Below are 22,374 nucleotides of genomic sequence, written 5' to 3'. Positions count from 1 at the left end.
GTGTTCCTCTCCTGGACCGAGAAAGGATGGAGCACATCTGGAATGTCCAGAAGAAGCATGTGAAATGCATTCAAGACCCCCCTGGTGTTGTGCTCTATACAGAGACAGGGAGCCTAAACAAGGGAGGTGTGCTTCTGAAGACCTACAGATGTGCCAGAGGCTCCACTTCTCTCGAGTCCTTTCATTTACACCTGAACCGTTTCATCCCAGGTATTGTCTTTGTCACACACACTGTGCAGGTGTAAAGAAAGAGCATTAAGTGTTTTTGTGTGTTCCTTTAACACCTCCTAAACACTGTTGTGTCTATTTACAGGGACCAGTGCAAACAGTCTGAACTTTCAGATTTATCTGCTGGAGGGTCTACACCGGTGGAACCAGGACCGGGAGGCTGCTTCCCTGTCATCGGAGCCATCAGCTTTGCGCAGCTACACAGGAGAACTTGTTCACTGTGTAAACGGCAATTATGAAAAGCTGTTTGGCAGGAAAGTGGTCCCCACGTTTTGTCCCCCTGCATGTTACACCGGTGAGAATTGTTTTATATATTTTTTATTTTATCAACTTGCAATTTCTGTGTAACCTCCGTCTGTATGTCAGATTTAACCCTATAGAGTCGATTGTATCATAATTGATATGCAAGTTTCTAAAGGACTCTAAATGATCAACATGATCAAAAATTTTTAGGAAACATGCCCTCTGTCGTCTGATTGATTATAGTCTTTTAGTATAATTGTAAAAGTGTCCACCTTCAGCTCGTGCTTCACGTTTCTTTTCATTGTAAAACCTTTACTGATTTTATAAAGTAATTGTAAGAATAACTTTTATATTGTTAGTAATATTTAATGACTAGTTACTAGACTGAAGCAGTTTGGGTTCACTTGATTAGAAAATCATGTTACATGTAAATATCAAAATGATCATCAGACTTTTCTCTCAATCATCATTGTATTGCATTTCATTTCATGTTTTGCCCCCATAATTAAACGTGTTTGGCCTCTTAATAAAACTATTTTGTTTTTTTTCTCCTTGACGATGAGCTCTATATTCTCACACTATATGAGCTACTACAAAAGCCTAATGTATCAAATATGATACACAACATTCTATTTAATTTCCGTTTGTTTATTGTTTTTATTTCAGGTGAGCTCATTGGAGTGCAGTATCTGTTCCAGCAGACTGGTCAGGCACTGCAGGACATGAATCCTGACTCTGAGCAGACAGCAGAGCTCATTGAGGACCTCAGTGTGGAGGAGCGAGATGAAGATGAGGGCTTCTGTGACATCAGCGAGGATCACACAATAGCAGATCCGGAGGCTGTTCTGTCACCACCCTCTTCCACACTGACACTGGGTTCTTCCACCCTGGTCACCAGCAGTGCCACACCTGTACTGGGCTCCACATCCCCTTCACTGGTCCCTGACCCCAAACTTGTCCTCACACAGTCTCCTTCATCACCTGGACCCTCAGAGACTGCTGTCACACCTGTTCCCTCTGAAACATCTGTTTCAACTCTCCCCTCAGAGCCAGAGGATGCTGGTCAGGATGATGATGAAGAAGAGACGGTAAATACTACTCCTTTGTATGTCTTTCAAATTAACTAGAATAATTATGATGAATTAACATCCAGTGCTTTAAATCCAGACTTTCCACATATTTTACATTTAAAAGTACAGCCTAAATTCATTTGGAGGCTGCAAATACACATCAAGTCAAGTCATCTTTATTTATTTGGTGCTTTGTAAAATGTCAAGAATGGCGCTCTCTCTGCTTTGTACTATACAGTGCTTTACGGTGATAAACAGGAAAATAACACAATCAGTTATGGAATTATGCATTAGACAGATGTGATGTAATAATTGTATTGCATGTTTGTGTTTTTTAATAGGCTGTTGACTACCAAAATATCCCGGGTTATCAACATGTGGACCAGCTGGCAGAATATCTGGTGGATCTCCGGGACCACACAGCCCTCAGCCTGACCAACCAGGAAGCCAACACCATAATTGCTCTTTGGCAGAACCTGGATGACCGGGACAAGGAACGGGTGGTGTAAGACAGTCGATGCCGAAAGAGACTGCTGAGTGGACGCTTCAAGGTCCCGAAGAAGCCCACTCACCCTGGTGTAGAGAGCACCACCAGATGTGTGCTGGGTGCAAGCAGCGCACCTGCTCAGTGGCCTGACTGTTGCCGTCTGCTGGAGACCATCTTCATCAGACTTTGCACTGTCCACCCAAGCCCCAAAAGAAAAGGCAAGGGAGCCCTGTCAAGATTGTCTCTGATCCTGCAAGACTATCGCAGGATAAGGCAGCTTGTACTGGGCAACAGCTTGGTGATGGGAGGAACATCCATGCAGCTGGTGGAGGTTAACCAGAACACCCTGATTCTCCACACACAGGACAGCACAGCCTGACCTTCCAAAGGTGGTATGGCATCCACAAGACATCCACAAGACAAGCCGGTGTGTGAAAAAATGCTCTGGAGTGGGGGCCTTGTATCGATACGTTTTTATTTATTAATTACCCATATGACAAACCCACAAACTTTGAATATCTCCATTCACAATCTAGAAGTCCAATGCGCTATCCATTGCGCCACAGAGCCACAAAAGACAAGCTTTAAGCTTTCACATCAGAGAAGGTTAAATGACTACTCTTAGAAGCCACAGATTAGGCACTGCTGGGATTCAAACCCAGGATCTCCTGTTTACTAGACAGGCGCTTTGACCAACTAAGCCACAGCGCCAGTTACTGTCACTGGTTCGATGCTTTTGTATACAAAGTCTATAAGAAGAGAATAGCTGATTACATCATGAATAGGTCCCTTTGAAGTTACAGGATTATTTCCAAAACCTGAAAGGTGTGCAGGCTTCTGTTGAGGGACAAGGGAATATCTCAAGCCATTTATTTCTGGATCGAAACTCTCAGTACTCGTGTCTCAAATGTTTCGGGAACCTCCAGTTACGATACATCTAAATGCTGTTTCAGCTTGGAGAAATGGAAAGCGTGTTTTTTTTTCTTCTTTTTTTCTAGGTAGGTGGCCAACAATAGGTTGTTGCAGCTTTTGGCCTAGGCCAGTGGATTTCAACCTATTCTTATTTAAATAGGTGACTTAAGCTAATTAGTAGAGTACTCTGTGATCTGAGTTGGGTGTGTCCAATAAGGGAAATAAGCAGAACGTGAAGGGTATGCTTCTGAAGTAGTTTGTGGATTCAAGTTTTAAGCATATGTCTGACTCACAGAGACATCAGAGCAAAAGAGGCCACTGACTATTCTGGTGGGACTCACAACCAGGGAATTTCTCCATTCGCATCCTAGAAGTCCAAAGTTCTATCCATTGTACCATAAAATGACACACTTCAGGGAAGTGTTGCATGCGCAGCACTTCTTAGTTTTTCCAGTTTTGTGCAGGTAAACACAGTTCGTCATGCAAAGACTTTCATATGTGAAAAGGTTAAGCACTCCCATATCCTGTGCCAAAGGCACTGCTGGGATTTGAACCCAGGATCTCCTGTTTACAAGACAGGCGCTTTGACCAGCTAAGCCACAGCGCCAGATACTGTGAATTTTGTTGGTAAAACAAGTCTAAAAGAGGTACCACATCAGGAAAACAGCTGATCACGTCATGAACGAGGTCCCTTAGAGGTAAGAGGATTGTTTCCAAAACATCTGAGCAATAGAGGGTATGCACGACTCTGGTGGGACTCAAACCCACAACCTTTGAATATCTCCATTCACAATCTAGAAGTCCAATGCGCTATCCATTGCGCCACAGAGCCACAAAAGACGAACTTTAAGACGCTATTCCATGCACATCACTTCTTAGATTTCCCCATTTTGTGCAGATGCACACTGTTCAGCATGCAAAGATTTACATATGTAAAAGATTAAGTGAGTGGTGCCCACATCCTGTGGCATAGGCACTGCTGGGATTTGAACCCAGGATCTCCTGTTTACAAGACAGGCGCTTTGACCAACTAAGCCACAGCGCCACTTGCTGAACTCTCTACAATGTGTTGGCATAAAAAGTCTAAAAGAGGTAGCAGGTCAGGAAAATAGCTGATTACATCATGAAAGAGGTTAGGGGATTATTTCCAAAACCCGAGGGGCATGCAGGGCTCTGTTGAAGAAAGAGGGAATATCTGAAACTCTCAATACTTGTGTCTGAAATGTTTTTGGAACCTCCAGTTACAATACATCTAAATTCTGTCTCAGCTGGGCGAAATGGAAAGCAATCTCTGCTATGCTTTCAGCTGATCTGAAAGACAAAATCCAGAAAGATTTTCATGAATTATATATTCATATTTGTAAAGACTGTTTTGAATACATCCAGAGGCTGGATCTCAACAATACGAAGTAGCAGATTCTGGCCTAAGCCAGTGGTTTTCAAACCATTCTCGAAACCTCCCAGACGCTATACATTTTCGTTATCTTCCTTATTTCAACAGAGTTAATTGAGCTACTTAGTAGAGTACTCAATGATCTGACGTGGGTGTGTCCAATAAGGGAGATGAGCAGAATGTGAAGGGTAGGCTTCTGAAGTAGTTTGTGGACCCCAGTTTTAAACATATGTCTGACTCACAGAGACATCAGAGCAAAAGAGGCCACTGACTATTCTGGTGGGACTCACAACCAGGGAATTTCTCCATTCGCATCCTAGAAGTCCAAAGTTCTATCCATTGTACCATAAAATGACACACTTCAGGGAAGTGTTGCATGCGCAGCACTTCTTAAGTTTTTCCAGTTTTGTGCAGGTAAACACAGTTCGTCATGCAAAGACTTTCATATGTGAAAAGGTTAAGCACTCCCATATCCTGTGCCAAAGGCACTGCTGGGATTTGAACCCAGGATCTCCTGTTTACGAGACAGGCGCTTTGACCAGCTAAGCCACAGCGCCAGGTACTGTGGAACTTGTTGGTAAAACAAGCCTAAAAGAGGTACCACATCAGGAAAACAGCTGATCACGTCATGAACGAGGTCCCTTAGAGGTAAGAGGATTGTTTCCAAAACACGAGGGCCTTTCACGCCTCAAGGGAATGTCTGAACTCATTTAATTTTGGCTCTACACTCTCGATAGTAATGCCTAAAATGTTTCCTGAGCCTTCTTCTGATATGAAAGGGCAAAATCCAGAAAGATATCCATGTATTATTCTTCATATATTTAAAGACTTTGTTTGTACAAATATCCATAGGCTTGACCATATCAATCGGTAGTAGCAGATTTCAGGCCTAAGCCAGGAGCTTGCAAACCATTCTTGAAGCGCATCTGCACCACATATATATATTTTTTTTATTATCTCTCTCATTTAATACAGGTGAATCAAATAATTGATTGATAAGTAACGTACTGGACGATCTGACTTGGGTGTGCTCAATAAGGAAAAGAAGAAAAATGTGCTACGTAGGCTTCTGAAAAAGTTGGAAAACCCCAGCTTTAAGCAAATGTCAGTCTGGTAAAGACGTCTGTGCAAAGGGACACCATTCGTGACTCTGGTGGGACCCAAAAAACGGCACACTTTTTAAAACCTTCATTTGCAACCGAGAAGTCCAGATTGTCTTTCACATCAGAGATGATTGAATGACTACTCTTAGAAGCCACAGATAAGACACTGCTGGGATTCGAACCCAGGATCTCCTGTTTACTAGACAGGCGCTTTAACCAACTAAGCCACAGCGCCAGTTACTGTCAGTGGTTCGATGCTTTTGTATACAAAGTCTAAAAGAGGTAGCATGTCAGGAGAATAGCTGATTACATCATGAATAGGTCCCTTTGAAGTTACAGGATTATTTCCAAAACCTGAAAGGTGTGCAGGCTTCTGTTGAGGGACAAGGGAATATCTCAAGCCATTTATTTCTGGATCGAAACTCTCAGTACTCGTGTCTCAAATGTTTCGGGAACCTCCAGTTACGATACATCTAAATGCTGTTTCAGCTTGGAGAAATGGAAAGCGTGTTTTTTTTCTTCTTTTTTTCTAGGTAGGTGGCCAACAATAGGTTGTTGCAGATTTTGGCCTAGGCCAGTGGATTTCAACCTATTCTTATTTAAATAGGTGACTTAAGTTAATTAGTAGAGTACTCTGTGATCTGAGTTGGGTGTGTCCAATAAGGGAAATAAGCAGAACGTGAAGGGTATGCTTCTGAAGTAGTTTGTGGATTCAAGTTTTAAGCATATGTCTGACTCACAGAGACATCAGAGCAAAAGAGGCCACTGACTATTCTGGTGGGACTCACAACCAGGGAATTTCTCCATTCGCATCCTAGAAGTCCAAAGTTCTATCCATTGTACCATAAAATGACACACTTCAGGGAAGTGTTGCATGCGCAGCACTTCTTAGTTTTTCCAGTTTTGTGCAGGTAAACACAGTTCGTCATGCAAAGACTTTCATATGTGAAAAGGTTAAGCACTCCCATATCCTGTGCCAAAGGCACTGCTGGGATTTGAACCCAGGATCTCCTGTTTACAAGACAGGCGCTTTGACCAGCTAAGCCACAGCGCCAGATACTGTGAATTTTGTTGGTAAAACAAGTCTAAAAGAGGTACCACATCAGGAAAACAGCTGATCACGTCATGAACGAGGTCCCTTAGAGGTAAGAGGATTGTTTCCAAAACATCTGAGCAATAGAGGGTATGCACGACTCTGGTGGGACTCAAACCCACAACCTTTGAATATCTCCATTCACAATCTAGAAGTCCAATGCGCTATCCATTGCGCCACAGAGCCACAAAAGACGAACTTTAAGACGCTATTCCATGCACATCACTTCTTAGATTTCCCCATTTTGTGCAGATGCACACTGTTCAGCATGCAAAGATTTACATATGTAAAAGATTAAGTGAGTGGTGCCCACATCCTGTGGCATAGGCACTGCTGGGATTTGAACCCAGGATCTCCTGTTTACAAGACAGGCGCTTTGACCAACTAAGCCACAGCGCCACTTGCTGAACTCTCTACAATGTGTTGGCATAAAAAGTCTAAAAGAGGTAGCAGGTCAGGAAAATAGCTGATTACATCATGAAAGAGGTTAGGGGATTATTTCCAAAACCCGAGGGGCATGCAGGGCTCTGTTGAAGAAAGAGGGAATATCTGAAACTCTCAATACTTGTGTCTGAAATGTTTTTGGAACCTCCAGTTACAATACATCTAAATTCTGTCTCAGCTGGGCGAAATGGAAAGCAATCTCTGCTATGCTTTCAGCTGATCTGAAAGACAAAATCCAGAAAGATTTTCATGAATTATATATTCATATTTGTAAAGACTGTTTTGAATACATCCAGAGGCTGGATCTCAACAATACGAAGTAGCAGATTCTGGCCTAAGCCAGTGGTTTTCAAACCATTCTCGAAACCTCCCAGACGCTATACATTTTCGTTATCTTCCTTATTTCAACAGAGTTAATTGAGCTACTTAGTAGAGTACTCAATGATCTGACGTGGGTGTGTCCAATAAGGGAGATGAGCAGAATGTGAAGGGTAGGCTTCTGAAGTAGTTTGTGGACCCCAGTTTTAAACATATGTCTGACTCACAGAGACATCAGAGCAAAAGAGGCCACTGACTATTCTGGTGGGACTCACAACCAGGGAATTTCTCCATTCGCATCCTAGAAGTCCAAAGTTCTATCCATTGTACCATAAAATGACACACTTCAGGGAAGTGTTGCATGCGCAGCACTTCTTAAGTTTTTCCAGTTTTGTGCAGGTAAACACAGTTCGTCATGCAAAGACTTTCATATGTGAAAAGGTTAAGCACTCCCATATCCTGTGCCAAAGGCACTGCTGGGATTTGAACCCAGGATCTCCTGTTTACGAGACAGGCGCTTTGACCAGCTATGCCACAGCGGCAGGTACTGTGGAACTTGTTGGTAAAACAAGCCTAAAAGAGGTACCACATCAGGAAAACAGCTGATCACGTCATGAACGAGGTCCCTTAGAGGTAAGAGGATTGTTTCCAAAACACGAGGGCCTTTCACGCCTCAAGGGAATGTCTGAACTCATTTAATTTTGGCTCTACACTCTCGATAGTAATGCCTAAAATGTTTCCTGAGCCTTCTTCTGATATGAAAGGGCAAAATCCAGAAAGATATCCATGTATTATTCTTCATATATTTAAAGACTTTGTTTGTCCAAATATCCATAGGCTTGACCATATCAATCGGTAGTAGCAGATTTCAGGCCTAAGCCAGGAGCTTGCAAACCATTCTTGAAGCGCATCTGCACCACATATATATATTTTTTTTATTATCTCTCTCATTTAATACAGGTGAATCAAATAATTGATTGATAAGTAACGTACTGGACGATCTGACTTGGGTGTGCTCAATAAGGAAAAGAAGAAAAATGTGCTGCGTAGGCTTCTGAAAAAGTTGGAAAACCCCAGCTTTAAGCAAATGTCAGTCTGGTAAAGACGTCTGTGCAAAGGGACACCATTCGTGACTCTGGTGGGACCCAAAAAACGGCACACTTTTTAAAACCTTCATTTGCAACCGAGAAGTCCAGATTGTCTTTCACATCAGAGATGATTGAATGACTACTCTTAGAAGCCACAGATAAGACACTGCTGGGATTCGAACCCAGGATCTCCTGTTTACTAGACAGGCGCTTTAACCAACTAAGCCACAGCGCCAGTTACTGTCAGTGGTTCGATGCTTTTGTATACAAAGTCTAAAAGAGGTAGCATGTCAGGAGAATAGCTGATTACATCATGAATAGGTCCCTTTGAAGTTACAGGATTATTTCCAAAACCTGAAAGGTGTGCAGGCTTCTGTTGAGGGACAAGGGAATATCCCAAGCCATTTATTTCTGGATCGAAACTCTCAGTACTCGTGTCTCAAATGTTTCGGGAACCTCCAGTTACGATACATCTAAATGCTGTTTCAGCTTGGAGAAATGGAAAGCGTGTTTTTTTTCTTCTTTTTTTCTAGGTAGGTGGCCAACAATAGGTTGTTGCAGATTTTGGCCTAGGCCAGTGGATTTCAACCTATTCTTATTTAAATAGGTGACTTAAGTTAATTAGTAGAGTACTCTGTGATCTGAGTTGGGTGTGTCCAATAAGGGAAATAAGCAGAACGTGAAGGGTATGCTTCTGAAGTAGTTTGTGGATTCAAGTTTTAAGCATATGCCTGTCCAACACAAAGACATCTGAGCAATAGAGGGTATGCACGACTCTGGTGGGACTCGAACCTGCGCGTGCGCGTGCGATCTGTGTTTGTGTTTGGAGCTCCGTCGAATTGATTCATTAATCCCTGATTTTCTTCTTTACCACTCATTTATAAACAAGCACTTTCTATTTTTATATCATGTGAACTTATCCTCGACACTATTCCTTATAAAAAACAATCGGATTGCTTTGATATCGCTACTTAGATCCAACTTTCCGAATCTCGGCTACTAGCCTTTAGCCCGCTAGCATTTCACGCGTGGCCTCGCGCCTATCGACCCTCTCATTTTACACCCGTTTGACTGAAAGGATACGGGTTATATCCATCATTTCAGTCCTAAATTAGTAGTGATATTGGTAGTATCACTACTAATTTACTGTTCATCTGTTATAATGGCGAACATATCGGATGTGTGTCTAACGTTACCTCTGAGTGCAGGTGAGGACACATTCGAGCTGGTTTCGGTACGATTGGAGCTGGAGTCGGTGGAGAAGCAGATCCGTGTTCTGCTGGTGAAGCAAGCCGAGCTGCGAGATCGGCGATCAACGCTTGAAACATCACGCGCCGATGCTCACAAGTCAGTGGTTAGTAACTTTTTGACTCCGACTTCGTCTACTCCGTGCGTTTCTCTGCCCAGGAGGACGCGATCATCTCTGCCTTCATTCACTCCGGCACCGAGGCAACACCACGGACCCTGGGTGATCCCACAGCGGAAGACACGAGCCAGGACCAGACCAAGGACTTCCCCCCCCCTCCCGGTCTTCGAGATCTCCACCCGGAACCGCTTCTCCCCTCTTCGTGAGCCGGAACGTCACGCCGCCTTGATCATCGGCACTTCCATGGTCCGTCATGTCCGTGCTACCTCAGGTAAGCGTAAGGTGCGCACTCACTGCTTTCCTGGTGCTCGTGTTCTTGATGTCGCTGCACAGATTCCCGAGATCCTGAACGGTGACGAGCGCGTCGGAGCTGTGGTCCTACACGCGGGGACGAACGACATCAGGCTGCGGCAGACGGAGGTTCTGAAGAAGGACTACAGGAGCCTGATCGAGACGGTTCGCAGCACATCGCCTGAAGCAACGATCATCGTGTCTGGACCGCTTCCCACGTACCGACTAGGACAAGAAAGGTTCAGTAGATTATTTGCTCTAAATGAATGGTTAATGTCATTGTGTAATGAACAGAAACTGCTCTTTGTAAATAATTGGAATCTGTTCTGGGAGCGACCTAGGCTCTACCGTGCTGATGGCCTGCACCCCAGCAGAATCGGAGCGGCTGTTCTGTCGGACAACATCTCCAAGACGTTACACACCATATGACTAGTAAGTCAAAGTCCAAATCACAGTCTTTGCTGTCCCAACTTAATTGATATAAGTAGTGTAGAACATTATATAGAAACTGTGTCTATTCCTCGCTTAGTGAGGCCAAACAATAAATCTAGTGTAGGATCTAGCAAAAATCTTATTGTAATTAAACCAGAAAATCTAAATATCAGTGAACAAAAACAATTTCTAAAGCTAGGTCTTCTAAACATTAGATCGCTCACACCTAAGGCGGTTATTGTAAATGAAATGGTCACAGATAATAGTTTCGATGTACTTTGCCTTACGGAAACCTGGCTTAAACCAAATGATTATTTCGGTCTAAATGAGTCTACTCCACCAGGATACTGTTATAAGCATGAGCCCCGTCTGATCGGTCGTGGCGGCGGTGTTGCAACAATCTATAGAGATATTCTTAATGTTACTCAGAAAACAGGTCACAGGTTTAATTCGTTTGAAGTACTTGTGCTAAATGTTACGCTCTTAGATGCAAGAAACAAATCCATATTATCTCTAGCCTTGGCTACCCTATATAGACCTCCAGGGCCCTATGCTGATTTCCTAAAAGAGTTTGCATACTTTCTCTGAGATCTATTGGTCAATGTCGATAAAGCAATAATTGTTGGAGACTTTAACATACACGTAGATAATACAAATGATGCGTTAGGGACTGCGTTTACAGATTTATTAAACTCCTTTGGGGTCACGCAAAACGTCAGTGGTCCCACTCATCGTCTAAATCATACACTAGATTTAATTATATCATATGGAACCAATCCAACTGATATAAATATTATACCGCAAAGTGATGATCTCACTGATCATTACATGGTAACTTGTATAATACGTACTGCTGAAATTTGTCACGTTGCGCCACGTTATAGACCAGGCAGAACAATCCTTCCAACCACTATAGATAGATTCTCAAATAGCTTACCTGATCTATCTCAGCTGCGCAGTGCACCCAAACAAACAGATGAACTAGAGGAAATGACTAGCAGTTTGAGCACCATGTTCTCTAGTACACTAGATATTGTTGCACCAATTAGATTAAAAAAGGTTAGAGAGAAAACTAAAGCACCATGGTACAACAGTGCTACGCATGCAATCAAGAGAGAAACTCGTAACTTAGAGCATAAATGGAAACAAACTAATTTAGAGGTCTTTAGAATCGCGTGGAAAGACAGTATGTCACGTTATAAAAAGGCTCTAAAAGCAGCCAGGGCTGAGCATCTCCGCAAACTAATAGAAAATATCCAAAATAATCCAAGGTTTTTATTCAACACCGTGGCTAGACTAACAAATAAACAAACATCACCAGAGCAAAATATTCCATTACAATATAGTAGTAATGATTTTATGAATTACTTCAATGAGAAAATAGAAAGCATCCGAAACACAATTGTAAATATACAATCCTCTATGATGTCTTATGATTCAGCCTCAATTATGGCCCCTCTAGAACAACTACACCGCTTTACAACTATAGGACAGGAAGAGCTAAATAAACTTATCATTGCATCTAAACCAACAACATGTTTATTAGATCCAATACCCACTAAACTACTGAAAGAAGTGTTACCTGTAGTCGAAGAGCCTCTTCTTAATATTATTAACTCGTCTTTATTTTTAGGTCATGTTCCAAAAGTATTCAAGCTGGCAGTAATAAAACCTCTCATTAAGAAACCGCAATTAGATCCAAATAACTTAGCAAATTACAGACCCATCTCAAATCTTCCATTTATGTCTAAAATACTAGAAAAAATTGTGTCCGCTCAATTGTGCTCTTTCTTACAAGAAAATGATATCTATGAAAAATTCCAGTCGGGATTCAGACCGCATCATAGCACAGAAACTGCGCTAGTTAAAATTACAAATGATTTACTTTTAGCTTCTGACCAAGGCTGTATCTCAATACTAGTTCTACTCGATCTAAGCGCTGCGTTCGACACTATCGATCATAAAATACTCCTGGATCGACTACAAAACTACACTGGTGTTCAGGGACAGGCATTAAGCTGGTTTAGATCTTACTTATCAGACCGTTACCATTTTGTCTGTCTAAATGGGGAAAAATCAAAGATAACGTCAGTAGACTATGGAGTGCCGCAAGGATCGGTGTTAGGCCCTCTGCTATTCTCAATATATATGCTGCCACTTGGTAATATTATAAGAAAACATGGAATTAATTTCCACTGTTATGCTGATGACACTCAATTATATATCTCATCACGACCAGATGAAAACACTAACTTATCTAAATTGACCGAGTGTCTAAATGATATAAAATGCTGGATGACGTGTAATTTCCTGCTATTAAATTCAGATAAAACGGAGGTACTACTTATTGGTCCAAAAAACTACCCACAAAATCCCTTACAATACAACTTTAATTTAGAAGGATGTCCTGTTACTTTATCCACTACAGTAAAAGACCTGGGTGTTATACTAGACCGCAACTTGACTTTCGAAAATCATATTTCATATATTACAAGAACAGCCTTTTTCCACCTTAGAAACATTGCTAAGCTACGCAACATGCTATCTGTTTCTGATGCAGAAAAGTTAGTTCATGCATTCATGACCTCGAGACTAGATTACTGTAATGCTTTATTAGCTGGCTGTCCTGCATCCTCAATCAACAAGCTACAGTTAGTGCAAAATGCAGCTGCTAGAGTTCTTACTAGATCAAGAAAATATGATCATATAACACCTATTTTATCATCTCTACACTGGTTACCTATTAAGTTACGTATCAATTACAAAGTATTCCTACTGACCTATAAAGCCCTAAATGGTTTAGCTCCTGTGTATTTAACAGACCTTCTATCGCCATACAATCCATCGCGCTCTTTAAGATCACTAAATTCGAGGCTTCTGGTCATTCCTAGGATATCTAAGTCCACTAAAGGAGGGAGGGCGTTCTCGCATTTAGCTCCTAAACTCTGGAATAGCCTTCCTGATATTGTACGAGACTCAGACTCGCTGTCCCAGTTTAAAACTAGATTAAAGACGCATCTCTTTAACCAAGCATTCACTTAATGCTTAACCTTTGATACTGCTGAATCAGTTCGAATGCATTAACATTATGAACATCAGCTATGCTAATTATTTCCCATCTGCCTTTCTGCTGTTATCTCGGGACGCTAGTCCCGAGGTAAATAGCGTTCGTCAGCTCCAGTTTGTATCCAGCCTCTCACGGAGACTTCAGATGCCCCAACGCCTGTGAAGAGACGACTCGACGCCTGTGAAGAGACGACTCAAAGCCGGCGATATGTTATGCCATAAATTAATACTTGATTAACTAACTGTATTTTCTATGTACATTTCCGAAATGCAATTTCTGTAAAGCTGCTTTGAGACAATGTGTATTGTGAAAAGCGCTATACAAATAAATTTGAATTGAATTGAATTGAATTGAACCCACAACCTTTGAATACCTCCATTCACAATCTAGAAGTCCAATGCGCTATCCATTGCGCCACAGAGCCACAAAAGACAAGCTTTAAGACGCTATTGGATGCACATCACTTCTTAGATTTCCTCATTTTGTGCAGATGCACACTGTTCAGCATGCAAAGATTTACATATGTAAAAGATTAAGTGAGCGGTGCCCACATCCTGTGGCATAGGCACTGCTGGGATTCGAATCCATGATCTCCTGTTTACTAGACAGGCGCTTTGACCAACTAAGCAACAGCGCCAGTTACTGTCGCTGGTTCGATGCTTTTGTATACAAAGTCTAAAAGAGGTAGCATGTCAGGAGAATAGCTGATTACATCATGAATAGGTCCCTTTGAAGTTACAGGATTATTTCCAAAACCTGAAAGGTGTGCAGGCTTCTGTTGAGGGATAAGGGTGTTGTGAACTTTTTCTTTGTAGAAAAGTTAGAAGCTCAGACCAGGAGACGGTGGAAGTTTTCCAAGCAGAAGTTCTTTATTGCTTGTCGGTAGCTGCAGTCATTCCAACATCGTCTAAATTAAAGTAACTTTACATGGTATATTATAGGCATTTTAAGAGGAGGGACTTCTGGAGGTGGAGATAAATTCAAACAAAGCATGCAAATATAGTACGAACACACCCTACTCTGATGGCATTACCAATCCAATGGAATCAGCATAACTATTCAAATGCTGATAGTGGCCAGGAACTCTGGTTCCAAGAGCCATCTCAGAGCCATTAAAGAAAGTCTCAGTGATCAGACTCATTTAACTTACAATGGAGAAAACAGGATTTGCCAGATTCTCTTGCTGGAAACTGTTTCACAGCTGATATCATTTACCATCCTAACCTGAAATGCTAACTTCAACAAACAGAACTTTCTCAGTTTATATATGATAGTATTAGAAGTTAGATTAAACCTTTTAATAAACTTGTATTCCTTCAAGGGACAAGGGAATATCTCAAGCCATTTATTTCTGGATCGAAACTCTCAGTACTCGTGTCTCAAATGTTTCGGGAACCTCTAGTTACGATACATCTAAATGCTGTTTCAGCTTGGAGAAATGGAAAGCGTGTTTTTTTTTCTTCTTTTTTTTCTAGGTAGGTGGCCAACAATAGGTTGTTGCAGATTTTGGCCTAGGCCAGTGGATTTCAACCTATTCTTATTTAAATAGGTGACTTAAGTTAATTAGTAGAGTACTCTGTGATCTGAGTTGGGTGTGTCCAATAAGGGAAATAAGCAGAACGTGAAGGGTATGCTTCTGAAGTAGTTTGTGGATTCAAGTTCTAAGCATATGCTTGTCCAACACAAAGACATCTGAGCAAAAGAGGGTATGCACGACTCTGGTGGGACTCGAACCCACAACCTTTGAATATCTCCATTCACAATCTAGAAGTCCAATGCGCTATCCATTGCGCCACAGAGCCACAAAAGACAAGCTTTAAGACGCTATTGCATACACATCACTTCTTAGATTTCCACATTTTGTGCAGATGCACACTGTTCAGCATGCAAAGATTTACATATGTAAAAGATTAAGTGAGCGGTGCCCACATCCACTGGCATAGTCACTGCTGGGATTCGAACCCAGGATCTCCTGTTTACTAGACAGGCGCTTTGACCAACTAAGCCACAGCACCACTTGCTGAACCTTCTACAATGTGTTGCTATAAAAAGTCTAAAAGAGGTAGCAGGTCAGGAAAATAGCTGATTACATCATGAAAGAGGTTAGGGGATTATTTCCAAAACCCGAGGGGCATTCAGGGCTCTGTTGAAGAAAGAGGGAATATCTGAAACTCTCAATACGTGTTTCTGAAATGTTTTTGGAACCTCCAGTTACAATACATCTAAACTCTGTCTCAGCTAGGAGAAATGGAAAGCAATCTATGCTATGCTTTCAGCTGATCTGAAAGACAAAATCCAGAAAGCTTTTCATGAATTATATATTCATATTTGTAAAGACTGTTTTGAATACATCCAGAGGCTGGATCTCAACAATAGGAAGTAGCAGATTCTGGCCTAAGCCAGTGGTTTTCAAAACATTCTCGAAACCTCCCAGACGCTATACATTTTCGTTTTTTACCTTATTTCAAAAGGGTTAATTGAGCTACTTAGTAGAGTACTCTATGATCTGACGTGGGTGTGTCCAATAAGGGAGATGAGCAGAATGTGAAGGGTAGGCTTCTGAAGTAGTTTGTGGACCCCAGTTTTAAACATATGTCTGACTCACAGAGACATCAGAGCAAAAGAGGCCACTGACTATTCTGGTGGGACTCACAACCAGGGAATTTCTCCATTCGCATCCTAGAAGTCCAAAGTTCTATCCATTGTACCATAAAATGACACACTTCAGGGAAGTGTTGCATGCGCAGCACTTCTTAGTTTTTCCAGTTTTGTGCAGGTAAACACAGTTCGTCATGCAAAGACTTTCATATGTGAAAAGGTTAAGCACTCCCATATCCTGTGCCAAAGGCAATGCTGGGATTTGGACCCAGGATCTCCTGTTTACGAGACAGGCGCTTTGACCAGCTAAGCCACAGCGCCAGATACTGTGAAATTTGTTGGTAAAACAAGTCTAAAAGAGGTACCACATCAGGAAAACAGCTGATCACGTCATGAACGAGGTCCCTTAGAGGTAAGAGGATTGTTTCCCAAAACACGAGGGCCTTTCACGCCTCAAGGGAATGTCTGAACTCATTTAATTTTGGCTCTACACTCTCGATAGTCATGCCTAAAATGTTTCCTGAGCCTTCTTCTGATATGAAAGGGCAAAATCCAGAAAGATATCCATGTATTATTCTTCATATATGTAAAGACTTTGTTTGTACAAATATCCATAGGCTTGACCATATCAATCGGTAGTAGCAGATTTCAGGCCTAAGCCAGGAACTTGCAAACCATTCTTGAAGCGCATCTGCACCACATATATATATTTGTTTTATTATCTCTCTCATTTAATACAGGTGAATCAAATAATTGATTGATAAGTAACGTACTGGACGATCTGACTTGGGTGTGCTCAATAAGGAAAAGAAGAAAAATGTGCTGCGTAGGCTTCTGAAAAAGTTGGAAAACCCCAGCTTTAAGCAAATGTCAGTCTGGTAAAGACGTCTGTGCAAAGGGACACCATTCGTGACTCTGGTGGGACCCAAAAAACGGGACACTTTTTAAAACCTTCATTTGCAACCGAAAAGACCAGATTGTCTTTCCTGCCAAGACTTTCACATCAGAGATGATTGAATGACTACTCTTAGAAGCCACAGATAAGACACTGCTGGGATTCGAACCCAGGATCTCCTGTTTACTAGACAGGCGCTTTAACCAACTAAGCCACACAAAAGTTACGGTCACTGGTTCGATGCTTTTGTATACAAAGTCTAAAAGAGGTAGCATGTCAGGAGAATAGCTGATTACATCATGAATAGGTCCCTTTGAAGTTACAGGATTATTTCCAAAACCTGAAAGGTGTGCAGGCTTCTGTTGAGGGACAAGGGAATATCTCAAGCCATTTATTTCTGGATCGAAACTCTCAGTACTCGTGTCTCAAATATTTCGGGAACCTCCAGTTACGATACATCTAAATGCTGTTTCAGCTTGGAGAAATGGAAAGCGTGTTTTTTTTTTCTTCTTTTTTTTCTAGGTAGGTGGCCAACAATAGGTTGTTGCAGATTTTGGCCTAGACCAGTGGATTTCAACCTATTCTTATTTAAATAGGTGACTTAAGTTAATTAGTAGAGTACTCTGTGATCTGAGTTGGGTGTGTCCAAAGAGGGAAATAAGCAGAACGTGAAGGGTATGCTTCTGAAGTAGTTTATGGATTCAAGTTTTAAGCATATGCTTGTCCAACACAAAGACATCTGAGCAAAAGAGGGTATGCACGACTCTGGTGGGACTCGAACCCACAACCTTTGAATATCTCCATTCACAATCTAGAAGTCCAATGCGCTATCCATTGTGCCACAGAGCCACAAAAGACAAACTTTAAGACGCTATTGCATGCACATCACTTCTTAGATTTCCACATTTTGTGCAGATGCACACTGTTCAGCATGCAAAGATTTACATATGTAAAAGATTAAGTGAGCGGTGCCCACATCCTGTGGCATAGGCACTGCTGGGATTCGAACCCAGGATCTCCTGTTTACAAGACAGGCACTTTGACAAACTAAGCCACAGCGCCACTTGCTGAACCTTCTACAATGTGTTGCCATAAAAAGTCTAAAAGAGGTAGCAGGTCAGGAAAATAGCTGATTACATCATGAAAGAGGTTAGGGGATTATTTCCAAAACCCGGGGGGCATTCAGGGCTCTGTTGAAGAAAGAGGGAATATCTGAAACTCTCAATACTTGTGTCTGAAATGTTTTTGGAACCTCCAGTTACAATACATCTAAATTCTGTCTCAGCTGGGAGAAATGGAAAGCAATCTCTGCTATGCTTTCAGCTGATCTGAAAGACAAAATCCAGAAAGATTTTCATGAATTATATATTCATATTTGTAAAGTACGGTGGCCGAGAAGGGTCACAACACATACAAACCCCACAACAACTACATATTCAGAAAACACATACAAATTCAGAAAACACATGCAAACAACGCCACAACAACTACATATTCAGAAAACACATACAAATTCAGAAAACACATACAAATTCAGAAAACACATGCAAATTCAGAAAACACATACAAATTCAGAAAACACATGCAAATTCAGAAAACAACTTTGTCGATTTCACATTCGCTGCAAATATTCGCAGCACGAGCAAATAGGGAAACAAACTGCAAACTGCAAAAACACAACGGAAATGTTTCCGGGGGGGCCATAATCAGTGACGGACCCGCATCCATCCGGTTGTCTTAGCGCTATTTTTTGAATGTGTGCTGTGCTTTTCTTGTCTCAAGAGGTAAGTGTTTCTCTTTCATTATGACAGACTTGTCGATGTGCTCTGATACCGAAGTGGTTTTGTGTGTTTTTAACATATTAAGTTATTGTCCCCATAACGTATTAGTCTGCCAACGTTGTTAGCTGGAAACTAAGTTAGCTGGCTAGCTTGCGTCTGGCCATTAAATAGATGCATTACTGGCGTTTGTACAATGTTGTCCTGATATCTGTCCGTATTGTGCCGAGCAACTGGGGGACGCTCCCAAGTTTTGCCCGTCGTGTGGTCTGAACGTGGGGTTCCTTACGGTGTGTCCATCCACGTCATCAAGCCTAGGCCGTGGGCCTACAGGTAATATCCCCTTACTGTGCTCCCATTTTAACGTTACTGTGCTGCATTGAATTGTCCCATGGTTTTAGCTGTCAGAAAGGTGGCAATTTATCAACCAATCACAAAGCATAGCTATAATGAATCAGTGTGTGTGTGTGTGTGTGTGTGTGTGTGTGTGTGTGTGTGTGTGTGTGTGTGTGTGTGTGTGTGTGTGTGTGTTAGTGAATGAGACAAGTATCCAAGGAAGAGCAGTCAATTCATGAGGTTCAGGGAAGTTAAAGAGGCTGAGAGGAGGACCTTTTCAAAGGCTAAAAAGAAACCAAACATTATGGTCAAGGTAAACTAATATGGAGGTTTAGGTCACAATGTGACTATTACACAGTACACACAGTCTTAAACATGTTTGTTTTTCTTCTTTTCTTATTTCTGTAGATTTCAATTGGCATAATGACCAGAACAAAATATGGGTTAAAACCTATAAGAGGGAAAACTTTGCCATTAAATGTTGAACCCCTGTGGTCATCAAAACAAATTTTGCCAGCTGCTATAAAAAAACAGCGAGATTTTAATCAAGACATGATGTACGATGGAGAATATGTCCTGGTATATCCTGATGGCTCTCAGGTACAAAATATACCAGGCACAGACAAACCCTTTGTCCTTGAACATTATAAAGAGGCCATTGGAAAGTCTTACCAGAGGATCGTACTGTACAACTGCCCCCTTCAGGATTCGAGTAAGTATTGAAGTACATGTATGTAAAATAATAATAATAATAATTGATAATGGTTGGTAATTAAGTGAGTTCTTAATTTAATTTGAGCTGGTTGTAAAATTGCCATATATTTTGCATATACCTAGCCTAATAATGATGCATCATTTTCTCTTTCCAAAGTCATGGAGATGACTCCTCTTCAGAATCCGATGATGAGGCATTTGCTAGCCTTCCACTGAAAATGTAAGTTTCTCCCGCTAATTTGAGACCTGTGCTTGTGGTTTTTGATTATCCACGTATTTCACAGCATTCATTTATTTTTTCTTTCAATTGCGAGAAGGAATAGATCGAGCATGTTGTGCTCTTTAAATCATATTAACAAATATCTATATTATGATTTAAATTAAATTATTCAAATTATTTGTTTGTTTTAGTTTACCAAAACAATGTCCACCAACAGTGTCCAGGCCATCTGATGGGCAAGTATGTATTATTCTGTAATGTTATTAAGTTTATGTTAATGATGTAATTATTGTTAATTTGTTTGGTGTTATCTCTACTTTCATAAACAGGCCAATGGAGCAGGACCAGGACCCAAAAACACCACATCATGTGACTTCTACAAGTAAGTCACAATGGATTCAAATTGTTCGTTCATTGCACTAATACTTTTGGCTCTGGGTTTAGCATGAAATATTGACTGCTGAATGTAATGCATTACAGTACCAAGTATAACACTTTTTACTGTAATTTCACAACCATCTTGTTTTAGTATTTCATTGTTCCTTTAATCCACAGCACATATACCAAGATCTATGCACCAGTTGTCATTGACAGCAGTTGCTCTGATGTTGAGGACGTAGACAATTTTCAGGAGGAAGACAGGTACTTTGATAGAAATAATGCTGTCAACCTTTGTTGTTGTTTTTTTTGTTTGTTTCCTCAGATATATTACATAGTTCAAGCTACATTTGGCATTTTACCTGGTTTCTGTTGCCATACAATTATTAAAGCAAATATTCAAATTGTATATATTTTTTTACTTACCCCTAAACCGAAACAAAATCTGGCAGAAATTATTGAAAGCTTGCAATGTGTGCTTCATGCTTATGCCCATCACATTTCATCACACACATATGGTGTTCTCACTGTAATGGGACCATAAAAGATTTATATTTTAATTATCCAAATAAAAGGCAGTGTTAATGTTTCTCTTTCTTGTGTTGCAGAGACGCAGATATTGGACTGACGGCTGCAGACGTTCTGTCAAATCTGTCATACAACATTAACACAAAAAGCTGTAGCAGGTTAAATATAAACCGTGCTAATGTCTGGGATGGTGCTCTGAGGGGATTCAAACGTTCCTCATTTGACCCCACCTGTAGCCTTTTGGTCAAATTCACTGATGACATCGGGCAAACAGAGGAGGCTGTGGACACAAGAGGGCCTACACGGGAATTTCTGACACTCTTGATGGACGCCATTAAAACCAGTCGATTTTTTGAAGGCAAAGAAGATGGCAAATACCTGTCATTTGATAGCAAAGGTAATTCACTTTTTGTCACATTTTGACAGTATTATAAATCAATTTGAACTAACCGTGGAACATTGCCATTGTTAGCTGCAGAAGGTGATGAGTATTTCCATGTTGGAAGAATGGTTGCCGTCTCCATTGTACATGGTGGTCCAGGGCCTCGATGCTTTTCCCCAAGCTTCTACCAGTACCTGGTTGGTAAAGTTAAGACCATTGAGGCACCAATTGAGGATATACCTGATACTGAAGTCAGGAATGTTCTCCTTGAGGTAATTGTAATTATGTGTTTCTAAGAATATTCAAGAATTTTTTTTTTATATATTTTGATGAACAATCAACAATTTGGACACCCCAGTAGCTTGAAAAACCAGTGTGATATTGGAATAAAACCAGTGACTTCCATGCTTTGTCACTAATATGTAGTCTAAATTCCAACCAATACTCACTTAAAAAAGTTGGGTTAAAATCAACCCAACAGCTAATCCAATGGTGGGTTGATATAGCACCGACCTATTGTTGGGTTATTTTAACCCAATAACTTAGGTAACTAGTTTTACCCAATAAATTGGGTTTCAAAAAACGAATCTGTTGGGTTATTTGGCCAAAATGCTTTAATCAAACTATTATTAATATTAATTATAATTACTATTATTTCCATGAAAATAACTCACTCACTCACAACTTAAGTATATTAACAATGCTTTATTTACATCCAATTAGACATTGCATTAAAAAGTTATTGTTGCAAGTGTTTCAATAAATAAAATAAAAAAAAGTAATGCAATTATAAACTGCCTCATAAGGCAACGTGTTGAAGGGAACACCTCCAGGCACAGAATATTAATGTTAAAATTAATTAATTTAGAGTTATGTTTTAAGTTCTAAGAAACATGGATCACAAAAACACAAATAAACAGTTGTAAACATTACAAGTTGTAAACATTTTCATTAAGTTATTGTTTGCAATTGCTTTCATTTACTTCCTTAAAATAAGAAATTCTTTCAAT

The 22,374-nt window shown here is 40.8% G+C and overlaps 17 non-coding genes across 17 annotated transcripts; all 17 read right to left on the bottom strand.

The window, feature by feature from the left end:
* Window positions 1-2,665: 2,665 nt before the first annotated feature.
* On the bottom strand, window positions 2,666-2,739 carry trnat-agu (transfer RNA threonine (anticodon AGU)). The gene has a single exon. It is a non-coding gene; the product is annotated as a tRNA-Thr (tRNA).
* A 734-nt stretch (window positions 2,740-3,473) lies between these two features.
* On the bottom strand, window positions 3,474-3,547 carry trnat-ugu (transfer RNA threonine (anticodon UGU)). Its single transcript has one exon. It is a non-coding gene; the product is annotated as a tRNA-Thr (tRNA).
* A 136-nt stretch (window positions 3,548-3,683) lies between these two features.
* Window positions 3,684-3,772, bottom strand: trnar-ucu (transfer RNA arginine (anticodon UCU)). Its single transcript is given in 2 exon segments — window positions 3,684-3,719; window positions 3,736-3,772. It is a non-coding gene; the product is annotated as a tRNA-Arg (tRNA).
* A 139-nt stretch (window positions 3,773-3,911) lies between these two features.
* trnat-ugu (transfer RNA threonine (anticodon UGU)) lies at window positions 3,912-3,985 on the bottom strand. Its single transcript has one exon. It is a non-coding gene; the product is annotated as a tRNA-Thr (tRNA).
* An 831-nt stretch (window positions 3,986-4,816) lies between these two features.
* On the bottom strand, window positions 4,817-4,890 carry trnat-cgu (transfer RNA threonine (anticodon CGU)). Its single transcript has one exon. It is a non-coding gene; the product is annotated as a tRNA-Thr (tRNA).
* Window positions 4,891-5,597: 707 nt separating this feature from the next.
* Window positions 5,598-5,671, bottom strand: trnat-agu (transfer RNA threonine (anticodon AGU)). The gene has a single exon. It is a non-coding gene; the product is annotated as a tRNA-Thr (tRNA).
* A 745-nt stretch (window positions 5,672-6,416) lies between these two features.
* trnat-ugu (transfer RNA threonine (anticodon UGU)) lies at window positions 6,417-6,490 on the bottom strand. The gene has a single exon. It is a non-coding gene; the product is annotated as a tRNA-Thr (tRNA).
* A 136-nt stretch (window positions 6,491-6,626) lies between these two features.
* On the bottom strand, window positions 6,627-6,715 carry trnar-ucu (transfer RNA arginine (anticodon UCU)). The gene is given in 2 exon segments: window positions 6,627-6,662; window positions 6,679-6,715. It is a non-coding gene; the product is annotated as a tRNA-Arg (tRNA).
* A 139-nt stretch (window positions 6,716-6,854) lies between these two features.
* On the bottom strand, window positions 6,855-6,928 carry trnat-ugu (transfer RNA threonine (anticodon UGU)). The gene has a single exon. It is a non-coding gene; the product is annotated as a tRNA-Thr (tRNA).
* Window positions 6,929-7,759: 831 nt separating this feature from the next.
* On the bottom strand, window positions 7,760-7,833 carry trnat-cgu (transfer RNA threonine (anticodon CGU)). Its single transcript has one exon. It is a non-coding gene; the product is annotated as a tRNA-Thr (tRNA).
* Window positions 7,834-8,540: 707 nt separating this feature from the next.
* Window positions 8,541-8,614, bottom strand: trnat-agu (transfer RNA threonine (anticodon AGU)). The gene has a single exon. It is a non-coding gene; the product is annotated as a tRNA-Thr (tRNA).
* Window positions 8,615-14,098: 5,484 nt separating this feature from the next.
* trnat-agu (transfer RNA threonine (anticodon AGU)) lies at window positions 14,099-14,172 on the bottom strand. Its single transcript has one exon. It is a non-coding gene; the product is annotated as a tRNA-Thr (tRNA).
* Window positions 14,173-15,248: 1,076 nt separating this feature from the next.
* On the bottom strand, window positions 15,249-15,337 carry trnar-ucu (transfer RNA arginine (anticodon UCU)). The gene is given in 2 exon segments: window positions 15,249-15,284; window positions 15,301-15,337. It is a non-coding gene; the product is annotated as a tRNA-Arg (tRNA).
* A 139-nt stretch (window positions 15,338-15,476) lies between these two features.
* Window positions 15,477-15,550, bottom strand: trnat-agu (transfer RNA threonine (anticodon AGU)). Its single transcript has one exon. It is a non-coding gene; the product is annotated as a tRNA-Thr (tRNA).
* An 830-nt stretch (window positions 15,551-16,380) lies between these two features.
* On the bottom strand, window positions 16,381-16,454 carry trnat-cgu (transfer RNA threonine (anticodon CGU)). Its single transcript has one exon. It is a non-coding gene; the product is annotated as a tRNA-Thr (tRNA).
* A 1,334-nt stretch (window positions 16,455-17,788) lies between these two features.
* trnar-ucu (transfer RNA arginine (anticodon UCU)) lies at window positions 17,789-17,877 on the bottom strand. Its single transcript is given in 2 exon segments — window positions 17,789-17,824; window positions 17,841-17,877. It is a non-coding gene; the product is annotated as a tRNA-Arg (tRNA).
* Window positions 17,878-18,016: 139 nt separating this feature from the next.
* On the bottom strand, window positions 18,017-18,090 carry trnat-ugu (transfer RNA threonine (anticodon UGU)). The gene has a single exon. It is a non-coding gene; the product is annotated as a tRNA-Thr (tRNA).
* Window positions 18,091-22,374: the final 4,284 nt, after the last annotated feature.

Source organism: Siphateles boraxobius, unplaced genomic scaffold (assembly GCF_051911475.1).
Source record: "Siphateles boraxobius isolate OS27281-9 unplaced genomic scaffold, OSU_SipBor_1 6, whole genome shotgun sequence".
Lineage (NCBI taxonomy): Eukaryota > Metazoa > Chordata > Actinopteri > Cypriniformes > Leuciscidae > Siphateles > Siphateles boraxobius.
Note: the sequence above shows the minus strand (reverse complement) of the source record. Positions and strands in the feature narration are given on the sequence as shown.